This window comes from Eufriesea mexicana, unplaced genomic scaffold (assembly GCF_001483705.2).
Source record: "Eufriesea mexicana isolate 0111107269 unplaced genomic scaffold, ASM148370v2 scaffold5301, whole genome shotgun sequence".
In the NCBI taxonomy this organism is placed as follows: domain Eukaryota; kingdom Metazoa; phylum Arthropoda; class Insecta; order Hymenoptera; family Apidae; genus Eufriesea; species Eufriesea mexicana.
In genome coordinates this window covers 491,793-504,977 of record NW_016913252.1, presented here as the reverse complement: position 1 = coordinate 504,977, position 13,185 = coordinate 491,793, and the positions used below count along the sequence as shown (strand labels likewise).

The following is a 13,185-nucleotide window of genomic DNA, read 5'->3' as shown; positions in this document are numbered from 1 at the left end:
GTGTCCTCTAGATTGCATTTCCTGTCTTTTAGTGTCTGGGGGTTCAACCACGGTGTAGCTAGTATTGGCTATAGCCGTGGATCGGTATGATCAATATAAAGAGGTTAGGTTCAGAAGTCAGAACTCGGTATTCAAGATGGAAGATTGAGAAGCGAGTGGAACTGACTATTGTGCAACAACGCGAAGTTGGCAGGTGTACACTGACCAAGTCTACCCTGTTTTACTTCCTCATGGGGTCTTTGGGACTTACAGGGAGATGTTGCGAATGGTCCGACTCCGATTTGGATGTAATTTGACAGGATTAACCCATTTGCATCATGAATCTACTTAGGGTGCCAAATTCTGATGACTGATCCATATCAGCACTTACTCATAATGACAGTTAAAAATATTTTCACAACAAAAGTGAAACTTATTAAGAATATAATGAACTGATGTAGGTGAGATGCTCACAAAAGGGATCAAACGTGATCTGTGGCATATGAAGATTATTCAGCAACTGATAATGGAAAAGAGTCAGCTCGCGGATTATTTCGTGTTCAGTGACAGAAATAGGTTAAAGAACAGTGAAAAAGATTAGACACGAAGCTTTCTCAGCTACGATAATCAAATTTATGAGGATAAATCACGCTCCAAGCATCTACTCTTATTGATATAATACTTGTCAATAATGTCCCTTCACTTGCTATTTCATAACCTTCATTCATATTTTATAATCTCCTGCTAGATTGTAGTTCATCCCTGACCTAATGGTCTCTATTCTTTCCCCTTTTATATACTGTCAAGCGTTTATGTTTGGAAGGGTCAAGGATTAGCCTGATTTCGACAATACAGTTACTCGGATTGCAACAGCATAGTTAGCTGATTTACAACAGTTTAGCTAGTCGGTTGGTTGATTGTTAGTTGGTTGATGGCTAGTGAGCCAGCCAGCCCATCAGTCGCTATATCGGCTAGCCGTTTTAGTCTGAATCGATAGTCATTGCGTCTGGTCTTAACGTCGATTGCATATATTCCAATATTGTTACGTATAGCGTGTCCCGTTTGAAACTTGGCACTGAATTATTTCCTAATTTCAATTCGTTTTGAAAAATATTTCTAATGGAATTGATCCTGGTTTCTTACGATGATCAAAAATATTTGCGAGGTGGGCGCGCTTTCGAGATTTAAAGGTGACCTTGGTTTTTTTTGAAGCGAATATGTATCATTTTCTAAATAAGAGGATAGCGAATTTCAGAGTGAACTCATTGTTCTATAATACTTGGTTTTTGAAGGTCGTTCATGGTCATTTAATGCTGTTTAAAGTTCACCTTCGTACATTCAAAAATTATTTCTCGGAATAATTAGAATAATAAGTAGAATAATAAAGATTTGAACAAAAATCACGAATATTGTACCCTCCTCTACTATACGAAAGATTGACAGCTTCGTGGACAAAATGGCTGTAGCCCCATACAATCAATCGCTGTTTCTGATCAATCGGACGACTGTAGTTACCTTGTTTTAGAGATTTTTGTCGCTAGTATTTAGCATAATTACATCGTACGATGTCTAAACACGATACCAAATCCATTAACCATCAGGAACACGTCAAACGACTCTAAATTTGGATAATCAAGCGATACCAAGCCTCTAACCTCTAACTCGACGTACTAATTTCCTCGTTAACTCAGCCTCTAACTCTGCTCACTCGTTAACAATCATTCCAGTTAACTAAGGTCTATGCCGAGAACAGGTTACCACCTTTTTCTCGTCCAGGGCACACACAAAACCCCTAACTGGACCTACTATCGTTCCCAATAACTCAGCCTCTAACTCTGCTTACTCATTAACACTAGAACTACCAACTCAGTCAAAATAAAATCCCAGAATTTTCCTTTTTGCAATCACCGAACACGTACACCTGCTTTAAGAATAAAATTGGTATCAACTCGTATTAAGAAAGAACTGTAATCAATATATTCACTCATATTCATCGTATCGCTGAAATTACTATAATCTGTGCACGTTATAGTTAGGTACCCATTAAAAATCGGTAGTTTTAGTGTTAACAATCATCCAGTTAACTAGAGTCTATCTAGAGAACAGGCTACCACATTCTTCTCGTCCAGAACACACCTAGAACCCCTAACTCGATCTACTATCCTTTCCACTAACTCAGCCTCTAACTCTGCTTACCTATTAACAATGAACTAATTAATTAAGGTCTATCTAGAGAACAGACTACCACATTCTTCTCGTCCAGAACACACCTAGAACCCCTAACTCGATCTACTATCCTTTCCACTAACTCAGCCTCTAACTCTGCTTACCTATTAACAATGAACCAATTAACTAAGGTCTATCTAGAAACCAGGTTACCACATTCTTCTCGTGCAGAACACACCCAGAACCCCTAACTCGATCTACTATCCTTTCCACTAACTCAGCCTCTAACTCTGCTTACCTATTAACAATGAACCAATTAACTAAGGTCTATCTAGAGAACAGGTTACCACATTCTTCTCGTGCAGAACACACCCAGAACCCCTAACTCGATGTACTAATCTTCTCAATAACTCAGTCCCTAACTGTGCTTGCTCATTAACAATCAACCAGACAGCTAAGGTCTATCTAGAGAACAGGCTATCACCTTCTTCTCGTGCAGAACACACCCAGAACCCCTAACTCAATCTACTAATCTTCTCAATAACTCAGTCCCTAACTGTGCTTGCTCATTAACAATCAACCAGACAGCTAAGGTCTATCTAGAGAACAGGCTATCACCTTCTTCTCGCGCAGAACACACCCAGAACCCCTAACTCAATGTACTAATCTTCTCAATAACTCAGTCCCTAACTGTGCTTGCTCATTAACAATCAACCAGACAGCTAAGGTCTATCTAGAGAACAGGCTATCACCTTCTTCTCGTGCAGAACACATCACCGGATATTACACCGGGGCGACACATGTCGAGGACATCGAAGAAGAGATATTACTCGAAAATTACCCTCATCCGAGCATCGGGCGCGTACCAAGGACGATCCTTCTCGCGCAGGGTCCCCGAAGGGCTCCTCTATTCCCCATTGGAAACTTATAAAACGCTGAACCGGCACATTTCACACGGCCAATTTGTTATCCCGTTCTTCCCTCAGCCCGGCACCCTCCGCGAGCTCTTCTTCCTTTATCAATTGTTCCCGAGGTTTTTCGCCCCACTCCCGCGCTGATCACCGTTTGATGAGTTCCTCGTTGGGTGAAATCGATATGCAAAACCGGACCCCGATATTCATTTTATCCACGCACCGTGCAACCAGGAAATTTGCATGGATTGATTATGGCGCGCCGTTATTATCGGGACAGGGTATCGCGGCGATCAACGGCTACAGCCAACGCCATTTCCGAGAATCTCGGAAATTTTTTACTCTCCCAATGCTAGGTCCCATGATACGAGCTTATCGCGTGTGTGTATCCCTGGTGTGGTTGGGGTTATGGCCGCTCAGATTAGAACGTTTGCTATGGACGAGTGTAACGTTTCAATCAGAGATACCGATCGAGAATTTTTTAAGATTTCTATGCAAAATCGGTTACGCGAAACGTGTGTGTAACAGAGGTGCAGATGAATGACCGATTAACGAGTTCCCTGTGGAAAACGTGTATACACATTGAGCACACCAGAATAGAACTTTGGATCGACGTGTATATTTTGCAAAAAGGTGTATACGCGTTGAGTCCGCTACAATGGAGCTTTGAATCAATGGTATACACGTTTTGTGTATACCAATATAATAAAAAATAAAGGAATGTAGAAAAATAAATAATTACCATTGATTATAGAAAATTGAAATTTCAATAAGACGAAATAAAAATGTCATTTTGTACTATGTTTTCTTTGTATTACCGATAGACCTGCAATATTTATTATGAGCCATTCATTGTACAAATTGATTAACTTCATAAAACAAAAAGTGGAGAAATGCAATTAAATAATGTAGTTATGAATATACCAAGTGCTTTCACGCTTAAATTTAAGATTTTTCAAAAAGTGGAGTTATTCGATTTGTGCAGTGAATGGCTCATATTCTACATGTATTGTGCGAATGGTGAGCGTGGTGTGATTACGGCATAAGGTGTCATTACCTGTGACAGTACCTTATGCCCCAATCACGCCACGTTCACCAATCTTCCTTTCTTTTTTTCATTCGTTATTTAATTTCTTTTTTTTTTCAAATAAAATACTGCGAGAATGGTGAGCGTGGTGTGATTAAGACATAAGGTCACCGACTGTGATAGTACCTTATGCCCCAATCACGCCACGCTCACCATTCTTCCCTTCTTTTTTTCATTCCTCATTTAATTTCTTTTTTTTTTCAAATAAAATACTGCGAGAATGGTGAGCGTGGTGTGATTAAGGCATAAGGTCACCGACTGTGATAGTACCTTATGCCCCAATCACGCCACGCTCACCATTCTTCCCTTCTTTTTTCATTCCTTATTTAATTTCTTTTTTAAAAATAAAATACTGTGGGAATGGTAACCGTGGTGTGATTAAGGCATAAGGTGTCATTGCCTGTGACAGTACCTCATGCCCCAATCACGCCACGTTCACCAATCTTCCTTTCTTTTTTCATTCCTTATTTAACTTCTTTTTTTTTTTTTCAAATAAAATACTGGGAGAATGGTGAGCGTGGTGTGATTAAGGCATAAGGTCACCGACTGTGACAGTACCTTATGCCTTAATCACACCACGACCACCAATCCCACAATACACGCAAAATATATTACACGTCTATCGATAATATAAAGGAAACATAGCACTAAATGACATTTTCATTTCGTCTTATTGAAATATAAGGTACTATCACGGATGGTGACCTTATGCCCCAATCACACCACGCTCACCATTCCCACAATATTTTACTAAAAAAAAAAAAATTGTTTATTCTCCTTAATATATTCGATATTCCCCGTACAATGTATACAGTTTTCAAACTGAATTAATTATTTTCCTAGTCAAAATCGTTTATGCACACCATATTTATGTATATTTATTGCGTACATTTATTTATTATATTTATTCACGTATATTTATTATATTATGTATATTATTACAAGTCGGTAGTTCCAGTGTGAAATTCAAACTTCGCGGTTAAATGGTCAAACAATTTCCGTGAAAAATGATTCAGATACGTATTATTATTTTTATTTTATCCATAAGAAAAATGCTGTGATATGCAGTGCGGATTACGCAATGGTTTCCGGTCTTCAATCTCTCCACCCTTTTCTCCGATTCCACGGAAGGGTTGAATAACATTCGGCGCTTCCCCGACATCCCTCCGAGTCGCTGGAACGGAAGCGATCGCTCGTCGTCTCGTTCATAATTCACGATTAAAAAAGGGCGGATCGACAAGAGGGACGAGGGACCGCGCGGTTCTAAAACATTCCTCGAATCGGCACACAAACGGCCGGTCGGACGGGGGAGGAAATGGCCCGGCCATAGATTTTTACGGCCCGTTTTCCAGCAAGCAAATCGCGACAATTTTGCCGGCCGTCGATGCGGAAAATGAGTTTCTGCGCTGCCGGAAGTTCGCTGGATATTCGCGGCTCCGCTCGGCAAACGTCGGCAAACGTACGATCTCTTCCTGTTCGACGAAGAATGCGCCGTACGTATTATCGGCTCGCGACACCATCGAGAGGAGGGAAAAAGAAGGAAAAGAAAGGGGAACGAGCGCGATCGTGGAAGAAAGAACTTTCGAAATAAGTAAGTTTCGCGAATCTTCTCGTGGAATGTCGAGACATCTAGGAAGATCGTTTACGGCCGTGTCGAAGAACGAAGAGCAGTGATTTGTGCGCGTTTTCACTTGTTTTCGATTGGAAAAATCAAATTTAGATGCAGTCGGGTTAGGTTAGGAGAAATATTGGGTTTTTTAATGGTATTTATTTATTTGTGTTGGGACGTGGCGAAATGTAAGCACTCTTGAATTTGAACGAACACAATTTTTATTTTTACCAACGTATAGTTCAGATGTGATACAAAAATGACGACGACTCGAGAACAAGTAAGGGCTCAGGAGACACGCGGTTCTCTACGCCTAATGAACCCCAATCCTTTCAGGATATACTTAGTTCACGTAACTGATAATAGATGTAGCCAATTGTCAATGTTGAGTCTCAACAATTTATTAACAGGGAGTAATTTGTTGGAAAGAGATAAACAAAAATATAAGCAAACGGAAGTAGTAGATCTAGAGGAATTAATGAAAATCTACTGTCATTATGGAGGAGTTTGTGGTAATGGTTACATAGATTTTTAAATATATATGGATTGGAATGAGTGGAACAATTATACATGAGATTGAAATATCTAATGAATTCAGGTTATTATGATAAATGAGTATGCGTGTAATGAATTGTGTATATTAATGTAATGTATGAAAGAAGAAAGAAAAAAGAGAGTGGAATATGTCAGTTGCAATTAAGTATTAATAGAGAGAAGACGTGTGAGCATGTGACAGTGATAAAATAATTATATTTCAACCTAATATTTATGTTTAATAATCTTTGTAATTAAATAAATAATTGTTCTTATTCTTATTAAATTTCATCCACCACTAACAGAGTTAGGGGTAAATATAATATCGTTATATGAAAGAATCAAGGACCGAATCTAAATTTTTAAGATACAATAAATTAATATACAATGGATTACGAACACAAGATATTTCGGAATAATGAAATATCGACTGAATGAAATATTCAATTGAATTGACAACAGAGTCGTTGGTTAACGCGAAATTTTGACGAATGTCCAGAAATAAATTCTCGAATATTTATAATTCTCTTAATAAAACTCTCGATGTGGAGAAGCTATCCACTGATAAAATAACTTGCACCCACTAGCCAATTAAATAAGAAAATTTCCAGTGATTATTGAACGACAGGTAAATACATCGTACACATCGTGTATCACATTCGCGCCACCCGAACACGGAACTCAGTCGCGCCACTAGACCGCAGCGGGAGCGTCCTAAAGCTCGCGACACCACCGAACGCCACGCGAGTCCCGTACCCAATCCAACGCGATCTCTCAACTTTCCACAAACCTCCACCCTATTATCCCCACGCCCAAAACAAAAATCAGGCAAACGAATAAAGAGAAAAATATATATTCGACATCAACGGTGCCCTATAGACCAATCCTCTGAGGCCAAAACCGAGCAGGAAGCAAAGCAGGTTGGCCGCTTAACGTGTTAAAGGAGCTTCCAGGCAGCTCGGAAAACATTTACCAAGTTTAATATTAAACCCGTCGATCGATCAATCCACGCTGAAACATTAAATTACAATCTCGGAGACCGCAGCTATCGAATTCTTGGCCCCGCCGATTCGATTTTCCTTTATTAATTCCTCCCCGGTCGCAAATATCGGTTCGCACCTTTCGATCCGCGTGCAAGATTGGCAATTTTTTTTCACGGCTGCAGTGCCGGCGTCGGTGTTTTCGCCAAGCCCGGAAAATCGAGTTACTGGGTTCGAAATTCGAAATTCGGGGGAAGATCGAGCGGAAGGATCGATGGAGGATCGGCAGACGAACCCCATTGTTACGAATGATCAGGTTACCTGGGAGGGAAAGAATCATCGGCGCCAGACTTTATCGAGGCCCGTGATTCCACGATAATTGTATTATATACAATTACACGCCGAAGCCTGGATTCGCGCGATGGAAATTCGCCCTAACTCCGCGGAGAATGAATGAATCGCTTCGTTCTCCCGCTCTTGCTTCCTTTATTTCCGTGTAACGTGAAGTTCCATTCCGGATAAACGAATCTGGCGATTCTAATTGGTCGTGTTCGGGGAAAATGAGCGTATTCCACCATTTTGTGGAATTTTTATCAAAATTCGAATTTTAGAAAATTCTATCGTCAATGGGGTTGGAGATAATGGAAAATCCATTGTATATGGATTGGCAGGAGAAAAAGATGTTAGGCTATGAAATATAGTTATTCCGAACTAAAGGGAAATTAAAAGTAATGATTATTATTACTGCAGAATGGTGGAAACTGGTTTTAAGAAACCAAAAATTGACAAAGCAACAAGAACGGAATAACACAAACTCAAAACTCATAAACTAATTTAAGTTAGGAAACGAACATCAAGATAACGAAACGAAGACACGCAAAGACGAAGAAACAGGAATTAAATAAAATTATACAAGAATTAACATTACAAAAACATTCGTGTCGTACAAATTGTCAGATGTGCAAGTACCTATTTAAAACAACCCTTGTCATTTCTAGTAATTTTTCAAAAAATATACTCCCCAATTAACCCCTTGCACTCAGCAATTTTTTCGTTACAGAAACATAGTAATTCGAAGACTTTCCACCATAAAGTCGACGATATTTTTAAAACGATGAATAAGAAATCGTATGCAAATTAATACGTAGAATTATTTTATTTCGACATTCCAGCATCGTTGGCAAATTTTAAATTCGACTGAGAGTCGCCTCTCGAGTGCAAAGGGTTAAATATAAATACATCTCCAATTTGTTCAATAAACTTTTCTCGTATTCCAATTCAGGAAGTAAATACATCAATTTTTATAATACTAATTCCACGACGAAGTGAGTTTTACTCTCAATTAACACGATGCATCGACATCAAAGAAGTGCAGAAAATTTCCAAAAATCTTTTCCGACTCGAACCCCATACAGTGGTCGAATGGTGGTCGAACACCATACCAAATCCACTGTGCAACCTTCGCTCACCAATATGGACAAGCAGTGGCGGGCTGATAAATCGCATGGTTACTCCGACCACGCACAGCAGCCTCTAGCGTCTCATTATTCCGTCGCGTTTATTAACAATATGGCGTCGCGAACGAAACGGCAGTCGATAAATTCCGACGTCATCCGACATTCTCCGCCATCGGCAGCCGAGTCTCGATTCGATTTCGTCGCGTTGCGGATTCGCGACGCCAATGCGTGCAACGCGGGTAAAAATGGCGCCGGATCCCACTGTCAACAGGTATAATTTCGCCGGTTAAAGTTTATCGGGACGACTGTGGCGGGTGAAGTGCGAATCGAATGGAGGACCACTTCGTCCCATTACCGTTTCATACCGGCTCCGTTTCGGCCATCGTTAACACAGTTTATTTCCTCGCTCGGACATTTTCTCTTGCACCTCTTTTCACGCGCCTCGTGAAGTGTGTACAAAGAGGGTGTAATATTCGAAACACGTACTCGAGCCACGTTTCGTGGCGAAACAGCGGTTAAGTTGAGGTTAATCCGACTCCAGCACGGTCCGGCCGCGCCATCTTGTTGCCGCGCGCAGTTAACGCGGGAAATTTGAAACGCGTGCGAGGATGTTCCTTCAATTAGAGGTTACAACGTTATGGAAATTTTAGTATCGGCGTGTAACGCGATTCTGAGTTGATTTTTACAACGAGACCTTTTTGTATTATGCTTTCAGTCATTCTTTTTTATTTTTTGCGAGGGCGTGAAAAGTTTGTAACGTGTACAAGAATTTTCCTTTAACTAGAGGTTATAACACCCTAGTAATTTTAGCATCGGCGTGAAACGTGAGTCTGATTCGATTTTTGAAGCGAGATCTTTTTGTCTTCTTTTTATTTTTATTTTTTTTTTATTTTTTCAGAGAGTGTGGGAAGGTTGGAGCGCGTAGCATCGTGTTTTCGGTTAATTAGCAGTGAATGTGGAAATAATTACTGGTTTTTCTGTATCGTGTTATACGTATCGTTTTTCCCTCTGTTGGAAATTTTTAAGGGAAAATTGGGAAAGTGTATAACGAAAATTGCCGTTAATTAATAATTAATTGGAGGTTAATTGATTATTTTCAGGTTCGTATCGGGTATGTTGTTTCGCTGCTGGGTTTGGTGAAAAGGTTGAAACGCGTTCGTTCATGGTTTGATAGTAGATGGTGTAGATTAGTCGTTTTAACTGGTGTTATATGGAGGGCTGAATCGGTTCTTCGAGATTTTACGACGCTCCATAAATGGAATGATTTGTTGGACATTATTGAACTTGTCTTGATGGACTTTGTCGCGTTATATGGGAGAATATACAGCGTTCTACGTGAAAGCTTGCAGTTATATTCGTAAAAAGATTATTTACGATCTATAAAAATTCATATAACACAGTATATTATTTTTCCTGTACTAAATAATTTGTATAGGAATATCTATTGTGCTTGAGAAAATTTTTCGATATTAAATAGTGTTAAATAAAATAATAAAAATTATATTTAATATGATGGAATATAATATAACAACAAGTTAAATTTCCAAACTCTGATTCTAACTTTTCATGTATCAACTTCCATACAAATTTTTCGCTCCACATTTTATACTCGACACAGCTGTTCATATAAATCCACGGAGAAATTTTCATTTAGTTATTACAATCCGAGATAAAATATTATTATAATTCCCATACATTTTCTTTCTCTATTTTTCTGTTCCATTCATATTTATTACGGTTATTCCTAAAATAGATATTTCTTTTCAACAAAAATTCTTATTTTTAATATATTCATTTATTGGCTTTCTCTTTGATTATTAAAATCTCAAATAAAATAATAATTATTATTATGACTCCCATACCCTTCTTTCCTCCATTTTTCTTTTCCATCTATTTAACATAGTTATTCCTAAAATAGATATTTCTTTTTAACAAAAATTCTTATTTTTAATATACTCATTTATTGGCTTTCTCTTTGATTATTAAAATCTCAAATAAAATAATAATTATTGGTATGACTACCATACACTTTCTCCATTTCTCTATTTCATCCATTTAACATAGTCATTCCCAAAATAGATATTTCTTAAAACAACTATTCCTATTTTTTAATATATTTATTTACGAGTTTTCTCTCTGATTATTAAAATCTCAAATAAAATAATTATTGCTATGACTCCCACACACTTCTTTTCTTTATTTTACTATTCCATCCATTTAGCATAGTTATTCCTAAAATAGATATTTCTTAAAACAACTATTCCTATTTTTTAATATATTTATTTACGAGTTTTCTCTCTGATTATTAAAATCTCAAATAAAGTAATTATTGCTATGACTCCCACACACTTCTTTTCTCTATTTTACTATTCCATCCATTTAGCACAGTTATTCCTAAAATAGATATATTTCTTAACAAAAATTCCTATTCTTTAATATATTTATCTATGGGCTTTCTCTTTCATTATTAAAATCTCAAATAAAATAATAATTATTGCTATCACTCCCACACATTTCTTTTCTTTATTTTACTATTCCATCCATTTAGCACAGTTATTCCTAAAATAGATATATTTCTTAACAAAAATTCCTATTCTTTAATATATTTATTTATGGGCTTTCTCTTTCATTATTAAAATCTCAAATAAAATAATAATTATTGCTATGACTCCCATACACTTCTTTTCTCTATTTTTCTATTCCACATTAGATATTTTTTTACACACAAATTCTTATTTTTAATATATTTATTTATGGGCTTTCTCTTTGGTTATTAAAATCTCAAATAAAATAATAATTATTATTCTTACACACTCTTCCTTTCCTTCCTTTCCTTCAACTTCTTCCAACCTAATTATTCTCAAATTAATCCAAAATGAATATTTTCCTTCCTTCCTTCAAAGGAAACTATCACTTTTGATACATCGATCCAAAGATTTCCTCTCTGACTCATTCGACAAAATTCCACGCACTTCGAACACTGCTTTTTAAAACAAAAATTCCTGTTTTTCAATTATATTTATTTATTGGCTTTCCCTCTGATTATTAAAATCTCACATAAAATATTAATTATTATTCTTACATACTCTTCCTTTCCTTTAACTTCTTCCAACTTAATTATTCTCAAATTATTCTAAAATGAATATTTTTCTTTCTTTCCTCAAAGGAAACTACCACTTCCGATACATTGATCCAAGGATTTTCTCTCTGACTCATTCGACAAAATTCCACCCACCTCGAACATTTCTCCATCGCTGCAATCCCTCGCGAAATACCCCCAATTCCCCGCGGTTTTAAAACACCCGTCGAATGTAAATAAAAACCTGCAACATCCTTACGCTGCTGCGAATAGAGGCACGTTTTGCGCCCAACTTCGATACACCTCGCAAATCACGCGGTACCACGCTTTCCACTTAACCAACGAACCATCAACGGCTTCTAAATCTCCCACGAATCCGCTGTTCTAATTTCGTTACGACCAAAGTTCCTCGACCCACGAAATAACTTCGCTAATTATATTTCGCAGCTATCGCTGACCCCGATAAAACCGGGACAAAGATCGCGCAGCCACGTTTCCGCGACAGTCGTAGTACGACCGAAATCCCCGAACGGAAGCTCTGCCTGCTGAAATCGTGACCACGACCTTTATTTTATCGTGTTCGATGCTCGCTCCTCTCGACGTTGCCTTCATCGACGTTGCAAACGCAAGCGAGTGGAAACAAAACGCACGTCACTGTATTTTATACTCGATGATCTCAACGAGGCCTCTAAAAATAAGATCTCCTTAACAGTTTGAGTCCCAAGCAGCGCGATAGCGCTCGTCAGTCAAAGTGGCGCCCTCAACTTTGCTGATGCACGTACGTCACATAGCACCAACATGCGCTATTACGACGATTGGGATTTTTCGAAATAAAATTAAACAAGCGCTATCGCGCCGTTTGGACTTCTTCGCACTCGATTAAGACAAGCGTTATCGCGCTGTTCGGGGCTTTTCGACCGTGTTCCTCCGAAAGCCTCTGGGACTCAAACGGTTAAGGAAAATTACTAGCACGATTGGCTAGCATAGCTTGCTTTCAAGAGCAATTAAATGACGCACGATTCGAATTTATCAGAACTGTAAACCATATTTTCTTGCAAAGTAGATTTACAATTTAATTAAAAAATTATATTACGTTTATTTATAATTATTCATTTTTCTTCTCCCTCTTTGAAAATCTTCGAGGACAATAGGATCAGTGATCTATTTGCACTTTTCCTTTTCCTTTTCCTTTTGTCCCTAACAGCTATCCCACCAACGGGGATACCTATGGGCAGCACGACATCAACGACTGAGGACCCCCACAGTGTTAAAGGATCTCTCGCGAAAGGAAAATTTATTCCTCAAAATCGTGACTACGAACTCTTCTCATTTTTAAATTAAATTTAACGATATAACATCGTCCAACCATTCCCCTGAATTTTC

The 13,185-nt window shown here is 38.1% G+C and overlaps 1 long non-coding RNA gene across 1 annotated transcript in view; it reads right to left on the bottom strand.

The window, feature by feature from the left end:
* The window catches only part of LOC108551954 (uncharacterized), a 155,357-nt gene that overhangs the window by 742 nt on the left and 141,430 nt on the right, over positions 1 to 13,185 (bottom strand). The gene's annotated exons all lie outside the window — the stretch shown is intronic.